Source organism: Papio anubis, chromosome 5 (assembly GCF_008728515.1).
Source record: "Papio anubis isolate 15944 chromosome 5, Panubis1.0, whole genome shotgun sequence".
Classification (NCBI taxonomy): Eukaryota; Metazoa; Chordata; class Mammalia; order Primates; family Cercopithecidae; genus Papio; species Papio anubis.
In genome coordinates, this window is record NC_044980.1 from 62,249,588 (window position 1) to 62,268,759 (window position 19,172).

Consider the following 19,172-nt stretch of genomic DNA (forward strand, 5'->3'; position numbering starts at 1 on the left):
TTTTAAAGATCAGTGTACATGCCAGTAAACAAAACAGCAGAAAAGACAAGGCACAGTTCTGTAATGATTCTAAATTGTCCAAACTGGATGATGTTTGTTACTCATTCTAGTATCTTTTAAATCGAAATATTGAGGGCAATGTAATGACATCCTCACATCAATGACTTCCTAGATATGTGGTCTTTTTCTATATCAGCAAGGGAAATCTCATTTTATCTAAACCAGTGAGTCTTGATGTGCCTCAAATTTACTTACATTACAAATCAGGTAAAATTAGGAAAATGTAGTAAGTTTTTGATTTCTAAATCACTTCCTTGTTTATATATTCAGGTTATATATATTTCTTACTTTTGGGGTGTTCAAAATAATTTTGAAACATAGTAAAATGAAGACAGTACTTGGAAATTTTTAATGTGCTTTCTTAGTGTAAACAATAACTTATGAAACTCTGCATAATTTTTTTTTCTAATTTTTGGGTATTGTGAAATTTAAAACCCTGGAATCATTGACTCAAGTCATTCTTTGGCAACAAAACTAGTTATTTCAGAGAGTAAGCAGATTAAGTGGTATTTTTAAGACTGGAAATAGTATTTCCAACATTCTTACGGAATAAAAAGTGGCATTTGATTAAAGTACACTTTATTTGAGTACACTGAAAGTGTTTTGTAGCTCTCCCCTCATCTACCCACTAGTTGTGCTCAAACAAAAAAGGGGCAGATAAACGGGCCTAAAAGGAATTGAAGCCAAAGCAAGACACTTATGTCTTCAGAAAAAAATCAGTATTACATCATTTCCAAGGCAGTAAAAATGGAAGACTTTGAAGTGGCTGTGCCCTCAAGCATTTCTTCGGCTTGCTTACACCATGGGTAGTCTCTCTGAGATGATTCAGTTTGCCTTATGAGAAAAATATGTATGAAAAATTTGAGACACTTGTCCAAGTTGACAATTCACTCTCTTTGGAGGAATCAAGAAGTAAAACTCTTTAGCCAATATGAGGAGACACACACACACACACACACACACACACACACACACACACTTCACATTTTTAATTTTAAATGCGAATATACTATAAATGAATGAGCACATACATAGGCACATCACACACATTGATTCTTTTTTAAATTTGGATTTCTTTCCACATGTTGGCAAAATCCTTCACCTACCGGGGCTAAGAAACAACATCTTAGCTTTGGTGCTGGTCCTGATTTGGGCCATCGTCTGCATCCTGCTGGTCCTCACTGGGCTGGTTTTCCTATAATAGTAATGTCTCTTCTATGAGGATGCTGATGACTGGAGCTTTTCAAGTCAATGTTTTTAGACTTGCTACCATGGCTGCTCTAGTTATGACTACTTTTTATCATTCATCTTCTTTGTGCATGTCATATGTTTGTATATTTGGATAGTTTGAAAAAGATGTATAATCATCTTTTTGTCAGATAGCTTTTACACGTGGTGATCAATGCTGTGCTTTGCTAAACAGTTTTCTCTTCACCAGCTGTACTGGGAATCTGTTTCCCTAGACTACACTTTCTCTTGGGCATCTTGGATTCCAAGTCAAGAAGAGTAAGATCTCCCTGTCCTTTAAAACATGGTGCCCTCTCTGGGTTCTTTTTTTTTTTTTTTTTTTTTTTTTTTTTGGAGACAGAGTCTCACTTTGTTGCCTGGGCTGGAGTGCAGTGGTGCAATCTTGGCTCACTGCAACCTCTGTCTCCCAGGTTCAAGTGATACTCATGCCTCACCCTCCTGAGTAGCTGGGATTGCAGGTGTGTGCCATCATCACCAGAATTTTTTTTTTTTTTTTTTGGTAGAGACAGGTTTTCACCATGTTGGCCAGGCTAGTCTCAAATTCCTGACCTCAAGTGATCTGCTTGCCTTGGCTTCCCAAAGTGCTGGGATTACAGGCATGAGCCACTGTGCCCAGCCTCCGTTACCTTTTAAGAGACCTCCCTGACCACTCATGATTCCTCTGTTAACACCAGCTACATATATTGGTAACTGCAAAGACTATACTGTATGTTATCTCATGGATTGTTTTCTAGATTCTAAGGTCTTTATGATTCCTCTAGGAACTGATAGTTATTTGCCGCTGTGATTTGAGAAGAGGTAGATTGTGGTAAACCTCTTCCAAATTAATTGTTTTCTAGGAAAGAACAGATCTCCCTAGCATCATGTTTGTACTATTTCCTCTTTAACTATATCAGTCCTTCATCCCATGGAGCTTCTGTGCAAGAGCTGTGACTTATATTCTAATTCTCTATCCTAGGATAAAAGCCTTTCTCTGCACTTTTAACTCTTTACTATTGTACTTGCCACTGACACGATCTTCAGAATTTTTTTTTCATGTTTGAAGACACTTGCTTAGATTTGCCTTTTTTCCTTTTTATTTGTCCAAATTTATGGGGTACAAATCTATGCATTGTATTACATGCATAGATTGTGCAGTGATCAAGTCAGGGCTTTTACGGTGTACATCATACCCATTAACCAATTTCTCATCATCCTCCCCTCTGCCACGCTCTTACCCTTCTGAGTTTCCATTATCTATCATTCCACTGTTTACATACATATGAACACATTTTACACCATGCTCTTATGAGTGAGAACATGTGATATTTGTCTTTCTGTGCCTGGCTTGTTTCATTTAAGATAATGACCTTCACTTCCACCCATGTTTTGAAGGGGTCCTAAGAGCTTGTAAGTGTATTTCCTACAGCTGACAATAAAAAAGATTAAACAATTATCACATGAAAGAACTTTTAAGGACTCATGTATGTAAATTTAAGGAACAGGAACATTAGGATGACCTTAAGATATGTTTACACATGAAAGTGTCCAAGCCTATAATACTTTATTATTTTAGCATTTACAGAGTACTTTTGCTAGGTACTTTGCTAACTTCTTGAGATTTAATGGTGAAATAGACATGGCTTTTGTCTGAAAGGAGGCTCAAAGGTTTGCCAAAGCTCCAAACCTCTGGAAAATAGACACTTTAAAACAAGTTGATGGGTGCAGCACACCAACATGGCACAAGTATACATATGTAACAAACCTGCACGTTATGCACATGTACCCTACAACTTAAAATATAATAATAATAAATAAATAAAATAAAATAAAATAAAATAAAAATAAAAATCCAAAGGAAAAAAAAAAAAAAACACAGGACCTAGATATAGTTAAACATAGGCAGTTAATATCTCATGGATGAGAAACATAAATAGGTCATTCAATATGATCTCATTTACTTTCTCCATACGTACACTACAGGTAGTTATCTTAGATAACTATAGCTGTTCTACAGTTAGAAATTATGAAGCCAATAAAAATGTTTTAATTGCTGTTCTTTTGCATTTCATCTCAAAGCAACTTTAACTTGAACTCTTCAAGTGAGATTTCTTGTGGAGATACACCTGAGAAGAACTTGTGCACTGTGAACTTCCTCACGTTCATGCCCATTACTTGGTTGGCACCCCACGCTGAACTAGAAGGAGCCAATACAAGAAGCTCAGCATTCCTGGCACCCTACTGTTAAGTCCACGGGCCAGTCTGCAGGGGATGGAGAGTTTAGATTTAAATCAACCCAGCACAGGGCGTGGGGCCAGGGGAACAGAAGTAGTCCACATCAGCCATAGCAGTCTTCTGGCCGCCTGTGGCCCAGCCCTGAAAGCTTTTACCCAGTAAATTTTTTAAGCTTTCATTTTAGCTGCCTAGACAGATGTTCCAAATTTCTATCTGCTTCGTTTAGTGCAAGAACCAGGTAATGAGGAAGAGGCCAGTTCCAGTAAATGATCCCCAAGGCTACAGTTCTTTCTATTTGGGCAAATAGATGATAAAACCTGTACAGCATTCCACGAATGCTCAAAGTCAGTTTCTTCAGTGGAAATACACTTCAAATAACAAATGTTACAGCAATTGGCAGGGGTCTGCCTCACAGGAGGGTGGCACCTTTTATTTAAAAAGTCTTGTTTTTGTGAAAAACAAGAGGGGCCTCATTTATGAATGCAAATGATGCCTTGCTTTTGTTTTACAAAATATTGAGAGATGGTATTAGATAGTATGATTGAATATCTGGCACACAACATGCACTTGCGCATGCACACACACGCACACACACACAAACCCACGGCCAACCAATGTATATGTAAGCAAGTCAGAGACATACATTTTATACACTAGGATATTCAGTGCTTTAAGTTTATGGAGATTGATGAAAAATATAAGTCATCCCCAAGTGAGGGAGTTTTCATAATTGATGGTTTTGGACTTCAGAGACCAAAATTGATCTTCTGATCCTTTGGTTGCCCAGGGTGGATGGGTAAATCATGCTCTGCTTTTATCTGACATTTGATACTGCCTTTACATATGACCTATCCCTGAGTGCTGGGACCTTGTGTCTTCCTACAAGTGCAAAATATGTACTCCTTGCAGGTTAAAATCAAGACCTTGGCTTCATTTTGAAAACAGCATGCACAAACCAATTATTTTAATGTTTCATATTTTCCACTTATGGTGATTATAACCTGTTTGGAACTTTGTTTTTAGACCAAGATAATTTTTAATAAATGGTCTGAAAGCTTCAAATCTGTTGACTTAATTATCAAAATCCATGTTCCTGTTAAAAAACTCAGGAGAACATTTTGATTATGGGGATGACTTAATAGATAATTAGGTAAAGTGATTTGGCAGAAGCAGCATAGTCAAGGCTCTTTTGCAAGGAAACTTGGCTCCACAGAAGGCAAAACTCTTCTACCAACAGGAACTTGTGCATAGACCTTTTCTTCTCACAGCTCTTTTCCTTTCTGAAATAAAGGGTGCATGAAATCCTGAGCAGGCAAATTAACTAGACAAAGCACTTAGAAGCTGAATTTAAGGTGCCAATGGAGACCACTGGAAAACTGTATCGAGTGCTTTTAGTGAAAATTCTACCGATTAATGATGTAGTAATGAAAATGTGGTATGTATATACCATGGAACACTGTGCAGCCATAAAAAATAAGGTAATCATGTGAGTGAATTAACACAGGAACAGAAAACTAACTTACAAGTGGGAGCTAAACATTGAGTACAGATGGACGTAAAGATGGCAACTATAGACACTGGGGGGACTACCAGAGTGTGTAGCGGGGGAGAAGGGTATAAGGGTTGAGAAACTACCTGTTGGGTACTACGCTCACTACCTGGGTGACAGGATGATTGTACACCAAACCTCAACATTATGCAATCTACCCATGTAACAAACCTGAACATGTAATCCCTGGACCTAAAATGAAAGTTGAAAAAAAAAGTTTACTTGCCCAGTTGCAGGCCAACAGATGTAGTCTTATAACTGGCAAAGACTGTGAAGAAGGGCATGACATGAAGAATAAAGAGACAGGATGAATACAGGGTGAACATAATTCCCATGTCTTGATTTCAGATTAGACCTATCCATTGGTATGGGAAGTACATTATCCAGATCCATTCCCTTTGAAATTGTTCCAGAGATTTGCCCAGAGATAGTGGAAAATATCCCACAAACCCGCGGGTTGTTTTCTGAACACCTTACTTATTGACACAATGATCACATAAGTTATTCAAAATTTTGTCTCGGAAGAAGATAAAATTAGATGCAATGCTGAGATTCCACTGGACATGATGATAAGCATGGCCATAGTATTTGTGAAGAACTTGCTCAATGGACGAGGTGCCATATGATACAGGAGTGACTGATGGCTCTTCCACCATGTCTTTGTGTGAACAGAAAAAAAATATTATAATGTTGCAGTTTCCCATTCTTTTGACTCATGCTCCTGTCTAGCCAGCAGCAAGCTACCACAGGCAAACCTTGAAAGAAGAAAACAACCAAACTCAGGTTTTGGCATTTATGTTGCAGTCGTTTGTTAAACTTTTTTGAAGCAATTTTTACTACTGAGAGTATCTACAGCAGTGACTTTCAACATACATCTCATTGTAACATCCCAGTGTGCAATAATTTGTGAGGTATGTCACAAGAAATATGCATGGTATTTAAATGTGTAATACATCATTTTGCATAAATTCACTTGGATTCAAGGTTATTGGTATAATGATATAAGTCACACTTACTAGTATTGCAAAATGCTTTCTGGAAAAACAAAATGGGTTGGACCTTGGGAATCAGCTAATTTTATTTTTAAAATCTGGTTGAGTTGGACAGAGTGTCTTCCGTGCCATTGTGTCTCTTACCAGTGTTCCACCAGGGGAAAAAAATTGAGAATCTGTGTTCCACTTATCTATTGCTGCATAACAAACCACTCCAAAATGTAATGTCCTAAAACAAAAAAACATTCATTTTGCTTGTGAATCTGCAACTTGAGCAGGGCTCAGTGGGGATAGCTGTTTTTCTGCTCCCCTCAGAATCAACAGGGTCAGCTCTAAGGCTCAGGGCAGGAATCATCTGAATGCTTACTCACTCTCACATCTAGGGAAGGTATGTGAGTTGTTGTGGCCAGGGGATGGACTGTGGCACATTGTATTTTCCAAAAGTGGCCATAGCTAAATTCCTAGTCCCCCAGGCTCTTCCAGAACTTTGGCACTCACCTATCAAAATGTGGGGTGAATATTCCTTCCCTTTGATCCTGGGAAGGACGGTGAATACTCTGACCAATAATGTATGGCAGAAATCTTACCAGCCTTGACTTTAGAGGCTGGGCTGCAAAGGGTAACGTGACTTCCATTTGAAATTTCTCTCATGATGCTCAGTCCCCAAAGCCCAGGCCACATGAAGAGGACATTGGTAAGTGGCTGACAATCCAAGCTAAGTTATCAGCTAACAACTAGGATCAACTATCTGACATGAGTAAAGAGTCTTCCCCTCACTCCAGCCTCGAGATTTGAACCTTCCTAAGCTGACGCCCTGTGGAGCTGAGATGAGCTACCTGCATCCTGCCCCAGAATCTTGTCCAAATTGCAGATGTCTGAGTAAAATAAGTAGATAACTGTAATAGGTAGCTGAAACACTCTGCTTTAAAGATTAAAGAGGGGATGTGCTCAAAATTTTCTGAAGATTCCAGAGGTTATTCTGAAACAAAAGTTGTTTTGTTGATTATTGCTGCTTATGTATTTTTCCTGTCTAATTAGAAATGGGCACCAATCTCTTATCAAAATTCACTCCTTTCCACCAAAGTGTATACTCTCATTCTCTAATTTTCGAGATAGCATCTTTGTGGTAAAATGTGAACTCAACATTGCTAAATTGACAATCTGTAGATTTTTGTTAGTTTTGGCAGTTTGTGTCCTAAAATTCTTTACTTCTATTCTCTAACTTATTTCTGAATTGTTAGATAAGATGAACTATAATTTTTGAACTGAATGGTAATGACATAGCATGGTTATTACATTAGTGTTTGGTAGATTTAAAGATTTCAGGGCTTTCATGTTAACAGAAGTACAACTTGATCAGATACCAAAGAGTATATAGGGATACCATGTGAGGCCAAGATTGTTTTAAATAGAATTTGGCTATCTTCACCAAGTTTTATGTTAAATAGGAACACAATGGCATATAGTTTTTGCTTCTGAAATGTCACCGTGTTGTTTCTTTATCAAAAGAATTCTGATAAATGATAGAAGTCCCCCCTTTCAGAGATAATAATTGATAAACAGTGCTGCAAAATTTCCACAAATTTATCATGAAAGAAAATTTTCTCTATAGGCATTGTCCATCATTCATTCTGTCCTCTAAGTAGATTTTTAAGGATCTGCATCAAACACAATCCAAAGCATTTTCAAACTTTAGCATTCATTAGAATCATCTAGAAAGCTTAAGTCACTGACTATTATGCCCCAGCCCCATAGCTTCTGATTCACTAGTAGAGTGAATCCCAAGAAATTGCATTTCTAACAGTGCTGCCCCTCCCAAGACTACAATATGAAGATTACTGATCTAGAGAAACAAGATAAAAGCCAAATATGTGGAGATCTTTTTCTAACCCCTACTCCGAAATATACTCAAATTTAAAGCAACTCTCAAGTCATCCCACGACAAAATAGTTTTCATTCTTTCAAAGGTTAAACAAGTGATTTCTCTTAACCACATTTTCTCACATACTGGGGCAAAGTACAAGAAGAAACAAATTGATTCTTTCAGTCTGAATGTCATCGAGTTCTAAATGGGTTCTAAAATTGAGAATGTGTTGTGAGAGAGAAGCACAAGCATTAATCACCAATGCACAACCAGAGAATTTGGTTAGTTTTACTAGTTTAGAAAATAGCCAGAATTCTGTATCAAACATCTCAGTAATAAAAGTGGAATCAACAAAATTAGATTATGACTGGGAGCTTAAAGACCAAATTTGTTCTGGTCTAGATGCCTCGGACATCTGATTCTCAAGAAAGCCTCATTGTCCTCAGGAAAAATATGAAAGATCTCTTTCCTCAACTCCTGAGAAGGAAACAGATCTGTTACCCTGAAGGTTTTCTTTCAGTATTCTAAATATTTTAAACTAAATGATCCTAATTGAATTACTCAGAGAATTGGCCAAGTCAGCAGTGCTTTAGGTTGGCTCTGAAATTATTGAGATCTTTCTGTTCACAGACTTTCTATTGACTCCTTCTGTGTCCTTAATTTAGTTGTTTCTAATTTAACTTATTCATAATTGGATAATTAGAGTTTCCATTTTCCATTGTGGACCATCTTGCTTTGACTTGCTGAAATGCATGTTTATGAATATATACTTTCTATTAGTGCTTTGCTAAATGTCTCATTTATTTAAAAAAATTTATCTTTTATTATAAAAAGAAATACATGCTCATTGTAGGGAAAATACCAAGACATTAAAGAAAAATTAATATCTCAAAGGCTATCATTAAAAGACATGTAGTAAATATCATGATGATTTTCTTAATACTCATTTTATATATATGCTCACTATATATATTTGGAATTTTCAAAAATATAAATTAAGAGTTACCTAGGAATAAACTTAACCAAAAAAGTGAAAGATCTCTACAATAAAATCTACAAAACATTGATGAAAGAAGTTGAAGAAAACACAAACAAGTGGAAAAATGTTTCATGTTCATGGATAGGAAGAATTAATATTGTTAAAATGTCCATACTATCCAAAATGATGTACAGATTCAATGCAATCCCTATCAAAATACCAATGACATTATTCATAGAAATAGAAAAACAAGCCTAAATTTGTATGAAACTACAAAAGACCCCAAATACACAAGTCTTCAACAAAAAGAACAAAGCTTGAGACATCACACTATCTGACATCAAAATATATTACAAAGCAGTAGCAACCAAAATGCATGATACTGATATAAAAACAGACACACAGACCAATGGAACAGAATAGAGAATCCAGATGTAACTTCATACATTTACAGCCAACTGATCTTCAACAAAAGCACCAAGAACACACATTGAGGAAAGAACAATCTCCAATAAATGATGCTGGGAAAACTGAATATCCACATGCAGAACAATGAAACTAGACCTTTATCTCTCATCATTTACAAAAATCAACTCAAAATGGATTAAAGACTTAAATATAAGACCTAAAACTATGAAACTACTAGAAGAAAACAGAGGGAAAATGCTTCATGATATTGATCTGGGCAAAGATTTTTTGGATGAAACCTCGGAAGCATAGGCAAAAATAGACAAATATGATTACATCAAATTAAAAATCTTCTGTACAGCAAACAAACACCTAAGTGAAGAGACAATTTACAGAATGGGAGAAAATATTTGCAAACTATGCATCTGACAAAAGGTTAATACCCAGAGTGTACTAAGAAACTCAAATAACTCAATAGCAAAAAGCCAAATAACTCAATTTTTAAAAAGGCAAAAAATCTGAGTAGATATTTCTTAAAAGAAGACAAAAAATGGCCAACAGGTATATGAAAAAATGCTCAACATCATGAATCGCCTGGGAAAGGCAGATCAAAACCGCAATGAGATATTATCTCACCCCAATTAGAAGGGCTGTTATTAAAAAGATGAAACATAACAAGTTCTGCTGAGGATATGGAGAAAGGGAAATACTTACACGTGGCTGGTGGGAATGTAAGTTAGCACAGTCACTATGGAAAACAGTATGGAAGTTCCTCAAAACATTAAAAATAGAACTGCCAGGCCAGGCATGATGGTTCACACCTGTAATCCCAGCACTTTGGAAGGCCAAGGTGGGCGGATCACCTGAGGACAGGAGTTAGAGACCAGCCTGGCCAACATGGTGAAACCCTGTTTCTACTAGAAATACAAAAAATTAGCCAGGCATGGTGGCGTGTGCATATAATCCCAGTTACTTGAGAGGCTGAAGCAGGAGAATCGCTTGAACCCAGGAAGAGGAGGTTGCAGTGAGCCGAGATCACACCATTGCACTCCAGCTTGGTCAACAAGAGAGAAACTCCATCTCAAAAAACAAAAAAAAAAAAAAAAAAGAGAGAGAGAGAAAGGCTAGGTGCGGTGGCTCATGCCTATAATCCCAGTCCTTTGGGAGGCCAAGGCGGGCGGATCATGAGGTTAAGAGATCGAGACCATCCTGGCCAACATAGTGAAATCCTATCTCTACTAAAATACAAAAAAAAAAATTAGCTGGGCATGGTGGCACACACCTGTAATCCCAGCTACTCGGGAGGCTGAGGCAGGAGAATTGCTTGAGCCCAGAAGGTGGAGGTTGCAGTGAGCCGAAATCATGCCACTGCACTCCAGCTTGGTGACCAGAGTGAGACTCCATCTCAAAACAAACAAACAAACAAACAAAACTGCCATATGATCCAGCAATCCTGCTATTGGCTGTATATCCAAAGGAAAAGAAATCAGTAGGCCAAAGAGATATCTGCACTCCCATGTTTACTGCAGCACTATTCACATTAGCCAAGATATGAAGTCAAATTAAGGGTCCATCAATAGATGACTGGATTAAAAAATTAGTATATTTACACAATTGAATACTAGTCATCCATTAAAAAAGAATGAAATCCTGTCATTATAATTTTTTAAATTAAGGGTTATATTATAAAAATTTAAAGAAATCAATTTTTTTACTACTTACAATTATCATTACTGCTATTAATATTAGTAAAATTTATGAATGTTTACTAAATACTAGACATTATGCTAATTTCTTTACATATATTATCCTTTTTTAAAAAAATTCAACTTTTAAGGGGTACATGTGTAGGTTTGTTACATGGGTATAAAATTAGAACATGTAAATAGAAAAAAAATGAAGAAAATTATAACTTACCCATAATAAATACCATTCCTTCCCATCACAAATACTATATTTACATTTTAGGGTTATCTGTTAAGATTTTTATATGCATATGAATGCATTTTTCGAATCTGAATTGAATAGAATTTTTTTGAATTTAATAGAATTTTCTGTACAGATTGCTATGTATGGATGGAGGGGTGAATTATGAAGAAGCACAAGAAAGCTTTTGTGGGATGTGTACATTTAGTATCTTCATTAGTATCTTCCTATTATGGTGTGTGATAATGTCAAAATTTATCAAGTTGTACACTTTAAATATTTGCAACATATTGCATGTCAAGCATACCTTAATAAAGCTGCTAATTTTTTTTGGAAAAAGGAAAACAACATGGTTTTGGCCACAATTGTGGTGGAATGTGAGTCCACATTGTATGCAAGACACTGTAAGGTGGTTACTCTTCCAGAAGCATAATGATTGGGAAAAGACAATATAAGCATAAGAGGGTGAAATTATATCAGCTCATAAAACAGAATTGAGGGAGAAGAGAGAGTGGGGTTCAGGTGGCAGCACTAACTTTTATCAAAGGAGGAACAGTAGTTCTTTTATGTTTTGATATTCTTGGAGAAGTCAAAGGTTTTCATATTCTCCCCAGCAGGGGCCCATTGAATGACCTAACAGCCAGCGTTTATTGAGACTGTGTTTCTCACTCACAACCCGTCTCCTCACACAGGAGGCAGGACACAATAATAAAAACTGGAAAATTGACAAGGGACTAAAAAGAGGGCTTTTGGGGTATTTCCCCCAATCCTGGTTCAACAGACATTTACTTATTACTTACTATGTGTAATTGCTACCTTTTATGTATCTATAAAATATATGTGACAGAAACACATACAGATAGGTTTCTGCCTCTCTAATTAGTTCAGAGGTAAATAAATAAATACTTATACTTGAGGGCTTTTGAAGCACAATTCTATTAGAAATAGAGGTGAAGAGAGGCATCTGTATACAGTAAACTGTGTCAGATTAGCAAATTTCTTGGCCAACTTAGTTTTACTTTAGGGTAAGAAATATGTACTCTACTACTGATCCATTTCCATTTCTAATAATTCCCATAATTATCCTAAGGAATTTTCTGTAGTAAATACCAAACCTATTTAAACAGAAATAATAAAAGTGGGATTTTATTTTCAAATTCAGTAGAAGTGTCTTGGGAGATCATCAAAACCCCAAGTCCAGAGGGTATACGTCATGGTAACTGTTTATTCTTTTAGCCACTCAATCAGAAAATATTTACTATGCTTTTATTAAATAACATTTGTTATATAACCAACCTTCTATTAATGGGCACTTAAGTTTTTTCCAACTTTTTACTATTGCAAACAAGTGGCAAACACACACTGTGTGTGTGTGTGTGTGTGTGTGTGTGTATGATCTTTGCTTGTCTGCAATTTTTTCCATTAAACATATTCCTAAAAGTGGAACTGCTGGGTCAATGAACATAAATATTTTAAATTCGTGTAACTATTGCCAAATTTCTTTTCTGCATTGAGTGGATTCAGTCATGGATTTTTGTCTTTGACCTTGGCTAGAAAAGTTCTAGTGGAAACAGTCTGAAGCCAGATTATAGAAATTCAGGGAGGGTAAGAGGAGGCAGCCTGTGAAAATAACTCTTTCCCGAAGTTCACTGATGATGCTGGAGTATAAAGGCCTTTTTCCTTTATCACAATTGAGGAAAACTTTGCAGAGAAATCTCAGCTTCAAAGCTCCCCATGGGGACAGCTGAGGCCTTTGTTGTGACACCATGACACAGCTCAACTTCTCCTTCTGCTCAGTCCTTATTCCTTCATCCTCCCAAAGGCATTGATCAGGGGAGATGAACATCCTGTACACACTAATCTTCATCATATAGTTTCTTTCCCAGAGATCCTGACTTCAAATGTCTGTCAACCTATATTCCATACCAAGTAAATATATTCTTCAAAAACAAACTCCTTTTTGGACAATCAAAAGCCAAGAGAATTCATTGCCAGGAAGTTTGCCCTGCAAGAATACTGAAAGTTCTTCAAATGAAGGGAAATTATTCTATATGAAAGCACAGATCTTCAGGGAGAAATGAAGAGCATGCGTGCATTAACATAAAAGTCCCTTTTTGTGTAAAAAGGCAAACAATGAAATAACAATGCATTGTGGGGTTTATAACATATGTAGAAATAAAATATATAACAACAGTAACAAAAGGCAGAGGAATTGGTAAAAACAATGTTTGTGATATGGTAAAATATTCAAAGCAAACTATAATAAATTGTGGGTGCATATTTTAACTTCCAGTGTAACTAAAATAATACAAAAACATATGGCTCAAAAGCCAATGGAAAAATATCATGAATAATAAAAATATTTGCTTAATTCAAGATAAGTAAGGAAGAGAAGAATAAAAGTTTAAAGAACAGATAGACAAGTAGAAAAGAAAAAGCAAGATGGTAGAAAAATCCCAACTGTGTCAGTAATTACATTTGGTGTAAATGGAATAAACACACCAATTAAAGAAACTGTCAGAATGGATTAAAACACACATGTGCACACACACATACCTGTGCACACTCACATGGCCCAAATACACACTGTTTACAAGAGACACACTTCAAATATAAAGACGTAGTTAAGTTGAAGGGCAAAGAGTGGGCAATGATATATTATGCAAATATTAACCACTTGAGGAATTCTATGGCTACTCTCCTCTACAAAGGTGAGATTTCCTTGTAGGGCTTCAGGGAGGCAAAAGAATAGCAATTAAAAAGAAGAAGAGATGAGAAGAAGAGCTAGAGAAGAGTAGGAAGACAGGGAGGGGAGAAAAAGAAAAATGAAGAGAAAAGAAAGGAGAGAGAGAGGATTTGGAAAATTAGAGGGGCAAGAGTTAAAGAGAAAAGTAGGGAAGTAGAAAAGAATAGTGAAGGACAAATTGGATGGGGAGTTACTGCTATAAATTTCACAGGCAATTTCTCTTTGGCAATCAAGTTTCTTGTAGACCCACGTGTTAGTTTGTTTTCATGCTGCTGATAAAGACATACCTGAGGCTGGTAAGAAAAAGAGGTTTAATTGGACTTACAGTTCCACATGGCTGGGGAGGTCTCAGAATCATGGGGGAGGTGAAAGGAACTTCTTACGTGGCAGCTGGCAAGAGAAAAATGAGGAAGAAACAAAAGCAAAAACCCTTGATCAACCCATCAGATCTCGCGAGACTTACTCACTATCACCAGAATAGCACGGGAAAGACCGGCTCCCATGATTCAATTACCTTCCCCTGGGTCCTTCCCACAACACATGGGAATTCTGAGAGCTACAATTCAAGTTGAAATTTGGGTGGGGAGATAGCCAAACTATATCAACCCATCTCCCAACTCCAGACAGTGCTTTTTAATAGGACTACTCCCTAACTTGTTCCTTTTCATTTTTCTATATATAACATTTTTAAGTGTCCAACCTTTTTCTTTTAAATGTGAAAAAGGGCCTCTTCTGGGTGAGGAAATACAACAAAATGCTTTACAATGTACAAGTGCCACTAATTACTTCAATTGCTTGCATTTTCCTGAGCCACACCTTGGGAATGCTAAGTACCCCATTCCAGGCTACATGGCCAACACTCAATCTTCTGCTGAGGGAGTGATTTTAATAAGTGAATTCTCAACTACAGGATTTTGAAATGAACGTTATGAGAAAGATTTATGTTTGAAATGACTATGAATCTACGATTACTGACAGCGCACAGCTACAGATGTAAGTGAAAGGATTAGAAGCAGCTGATCCGAAAACAATGCAGTCTCAATATAAGGCCTTAGGTAAGGTTTTTTTTTTTTTTTTTTAATTAACATTTATATGGAAGGAGAGAACTTGTTTATTTCACATTGTTGTCTTGGATTGACCTCAAAATAGAGGAAGCACATTGTAGGGTTTTAAAGCTATCCTTGAAATGGAATTAGCTTCATAAATTTTGCCTGTCGAATATTTGGCATTAGTGATTGGAGCTAAAAGGAGTTAGAATTTTCTTATGATAACTGAACCACCTGCAGCTATTTTTCTTTCACAAATATGTGAACATTATCCAAAGGTGTTAGAACTGGGAATAGCAAATATAGGTTACACATCCCTGTATTTCCCTGTATGCATGGCCAACATTGCTAATTAAGCTTGGCATGCCTTTTTCTGGTTCTTTCAAATCCTTCTCGATGTACCACCTGGGCTGTACCACCAATCATCTAGGCATGATATGCAATTTCTTAGCATTTTTTTTGGTGACCCATTCTCCTTCAGCAGTCTGTGCTTATGGACTCCTCACAGTAATGTTATTTATTTTATTTTTTAAATGTATAAAGTAAAATGCATAGGATTATTCTGACATGTAGTTACCAAGATATTTATAAAAACCTGTAGTATAGTAATATATTTGCTTCATTATAAACACAGTAAAAAATCTACCAGTGGTTTTAATAAAAACTGTTGAATTTCAACACAGTGATAAGTATAAATAATTAATCCGTATGTACTGCTATAACATGACATAAAAATCGTTATATTTTATACTTTTGGCAAAGTCACAGGTACTACTACAACTGTGGGTTCTTTCATTCTCTCTTTCCTTCTTTTTGCCTTTATTCACAATTGAAGGAATACTAAATTTTTGCTACATATAAATAAAAATAGTATGTAATTATTTTTCCGTCCATATGGTCCCCAGGTTAGAAACCCCAGGAAGGTTTCATGACTGAGGGATCATGAAAGTTTGAAACCTAGATTTTCAGCAAAAGCAATTAATAGACTAGATAGAAGCAAAGAGAGTTAAGTGACTCTTTTCTTTATGGCATAATAATTTCCCATAATAAGAAATACATAAGAAATCTGAAGCTCAATAGTAAAGATAAGTATTAAATATTAATCACATCGGTAGTAGTAATAGATACATTTTAGGCCTCTAATGCCTTTTATCACTTTTTACCTTGTTTCTTTCTCTTACTTTACAATAGGAGGCAGGCCTTTCCCTTCCAACGTTGTGCTCTTCATGACGGTAGTTAAAATCTCTTGAGATTTCTGTACTTGGAATGTGTTTTGGGATATTGTGGGTATCCTAGATATGAAAATATAAATGACATATATTCTAGTAAATATTGGCTACATGGTCATATATTTTTTAAAAAATTCTTTCCCTCCACGGTCCTAGAAGATCAATTCTATATGTGATGGATTTCATATAGGCTGATAAGGAATTGGATGCAGCAAGCCCCACATGGTAAGGTCCTCTCCGCCTGGTAAGCATAAACAGTCAAGTGCCAGCAATGTGGGTCTGCAGCTCTTGGGCTTGTATCTCATCTGGCCCTTTATAAGAAAACTGGAGGGAGCAGAAGCCCCAGACCACAATGCAAAGCCCAGGTCAGATCTGCTTTGACATCATCTTCCCTTTCCTTCTCTAGTAATGTGTAAATGGCAACACTCTCTTATTGTGAAATTGGCCTTTACCATCCATCATGCAGATGAAAAATTTAATTAGTGGGAATGGTGGGGAATATGAAATACATTGAAAATATCTGACTATTAAGAGAAAGTTGTCCAAAGCAGGGATAATATTCCTTTAAGGGTGAAAAAGAAAACGTTCACAAGAAGGAAATTCAGAAGAGGATATATAATTCAGTGACCAAACAAGCCTTGTCAAGTTTTTAAAAAGTACAGTTTAGAAAATTAATGGTTAGGATTTCAGTGGGGCATGTTCATCAGCAAAACGCTATAATGTTAGAAACAGTATCCACTGTTGGAACCAGGCAGGGGCCTATTATTACTGGTTTAGAATGGCATATTTTCTTAGCTATATTAATTCTGTTAAAAATAATTCGTTTTCCACTTTTGTTTTTCTTTCTCCCATTGGAACTGCAAAGACATTAAATAGAAAAGGAGTGGATTAAATGAATGTTTTATCTGAGGAGAAGTTATTAAATGTTACACAGTTATAGTCACAACAAATAGCATAGGTAATATAGGACATTTCATATGATTACTGGTATACCTCATGGCATTCTAAGATAAGGTTCTCCCTTGAAATGAAAAATATGTACTCTTAATAAACCATTTGGGAATTGCTGCTGGAAGTATTTGTTGGATTGACTGGAGTAGCACTTCTGTAGTTGATTCATATACAGCATAGCCTTGCCAAGAAAGCCACGTTTTACCATACCACAGAAGTTTTCATGAGCTTGCTCACTCTTTGCCAACCCAGTTCATCCCCAAAGAGAACCATTTGTTGAGGGCAGCGGCTCCCTAAGCTCACAGATCCCAGGCTTACCATAGGCACACAGGATTCTGTAGTCAGCACAGCAAAAGATTCCCTGCAGGCAGCACCAGCTGGTGGCACTGTCATATTGCCATGAACAGTCTCCTCTGATTGGTGATCCCAGAAAGGCAGGAGGAGGAAGAGCCATCACTGGGAAACAAGTTTTCTACCACAGCAGGGCAGCAGCTATGTCCACCTATACCAACCATTCTTGGCCAAGGCAGTGCCTGGACATATGTGTTCCTACACTTTCCTTCCATCTTCCAGGGGATATTTACTTAACTGTCTCATTTCCTACAACAAATCTTAAACTTTCCCTATAGTAGAAAAAGAGGAAACAGTTTTCACTAGTTCTGGCACAAGCTTTGCCTCTGGTGGCATCAGTTCTCTCCAGCTGCTTTGCTGGTCCCACTGTCAGAGGTGGCATGCCAGCTCTGCATTATTCACACCTGGGTCAGGCAGCTTGGCCTTGAACCTGACTAGCTGATGGGGCAACCTGGGAGTGGAACTGGATGCCATGATCTGCAGCTCCTGAGTGTGATTTGAGATGCCAAGCATGTGTGCACAATGTCTGTAATGAGTCATCTTTTTGTATTGTGCTGGTTGGGTCTTGTCTTGCCAAGCACCACTTAGAGCCTTTGTTGGCGGGGCCTATTGCCTTCACTTACACCACATGATGTGCTTAAGGATCACTTATCCAAGCAACATGGCCTCTCTTCACTGAGGCAACCGAACTTCTTACATTTCAATACCTCTCCGACTGGTGAAAAACAAGCCCTTCTGCAGGGCCAGTGTCTTTAGAGCTCAGAGCCACACTGCTCTGCAGCTCTGCAGGCTTTGCTGAGTCCTTTGAGGGGATCAATAGGAGCCGGGGGCATGGTTCCTGGCCCTGGCACAGACCCTTCCCGTAATGTGATAATCCCAGCAGGCCGGCCCTGAGGAGGAGGCGGCCAGCATGCTGTCCTCAGAAATCAACTTCTGACCTCCTGGCTTTCTTCCCCTTTCCCCAAAACTGTTTTATTTAAAATGCTAGCTTCTCTGTCATAAATTATTCTTTAGTTAAGGGGTTTGGCTCTAGTGTAAGTTACTGTGGTTTGAAAAGAAAAAGGAAAAAAAATATATATATCTTAGTTTAGCCAAGACCCAAACCCTAACCAAGAAAAAGTGGAAACAGGCTGGGAAAGGTGAAGTAACAGGCAGGGAGTGGGTTTTTATTCACATGCTGTTTTAAACTGTGCAGCTCATTACTTGTTGATAATATGCATTTTAGAAGTGTCTTTCTGTACCCGAACTTCTCCAGGGAGTGGGCTAAGAAGAATATGCGTTTTGATGGTAGCATTGGATTCTTTGGGTTATCACCCTGCTTAGAGCTGCTTCTCTAACATGCCCCTGAAAGTTCCGAAACAGGCCAGGGACCAGAACTTCTCAGACAGAAGTTTTCCTGAGGTCCACAGAGATCATGGCCATGAGTAGAACAAGAGCAAGTGGCAGGGATCCAACAGTGTGTGACCAGGAGAGCATGTCAGTGGCATCTCCACTTGATTTTGCAGAGAAAGCTTTTGTTTGTGATTTAGCTCGCACTTTCCCATGCCATTATTGGTTGTTTAGCAGGAAAACAAAAATTAACCCAATGTCCAATCCAATTTAATGTTTA

General features: G+C 37.3%; 2 long non-coding RNA genes across 5 annotated transcripts in view; one reads left to right on the forward strand and one right to left on the reverse strand.

Annotated features, from left to right (window-relative positions):
• Positions 1 to 14,477, reverse strand: part of LOC103885149 — a 233,005-nt gene extending 218,528 nt beyond the window's left edge. For all 3 annotated transcript variants that reach the window (XR_001903447.3, XR_004183724.1, XR_001903445.3), the window contains exon 1: positions 14,312 to 14,477. This is a non-coding gene — a long non-coding RNA (uncharacterized LOC103885149). The remainder of the gene's footprint in view (positions 1 to 14,311) is intronic.
• The window catches only part of LOC110743470, a 543,894-nt gene that overhangs the window by 268,512 nt on the left and 256,210 nt on the right, over positions 1 to 19,172 (forward strand). The window lies entirely within an intron of this gene.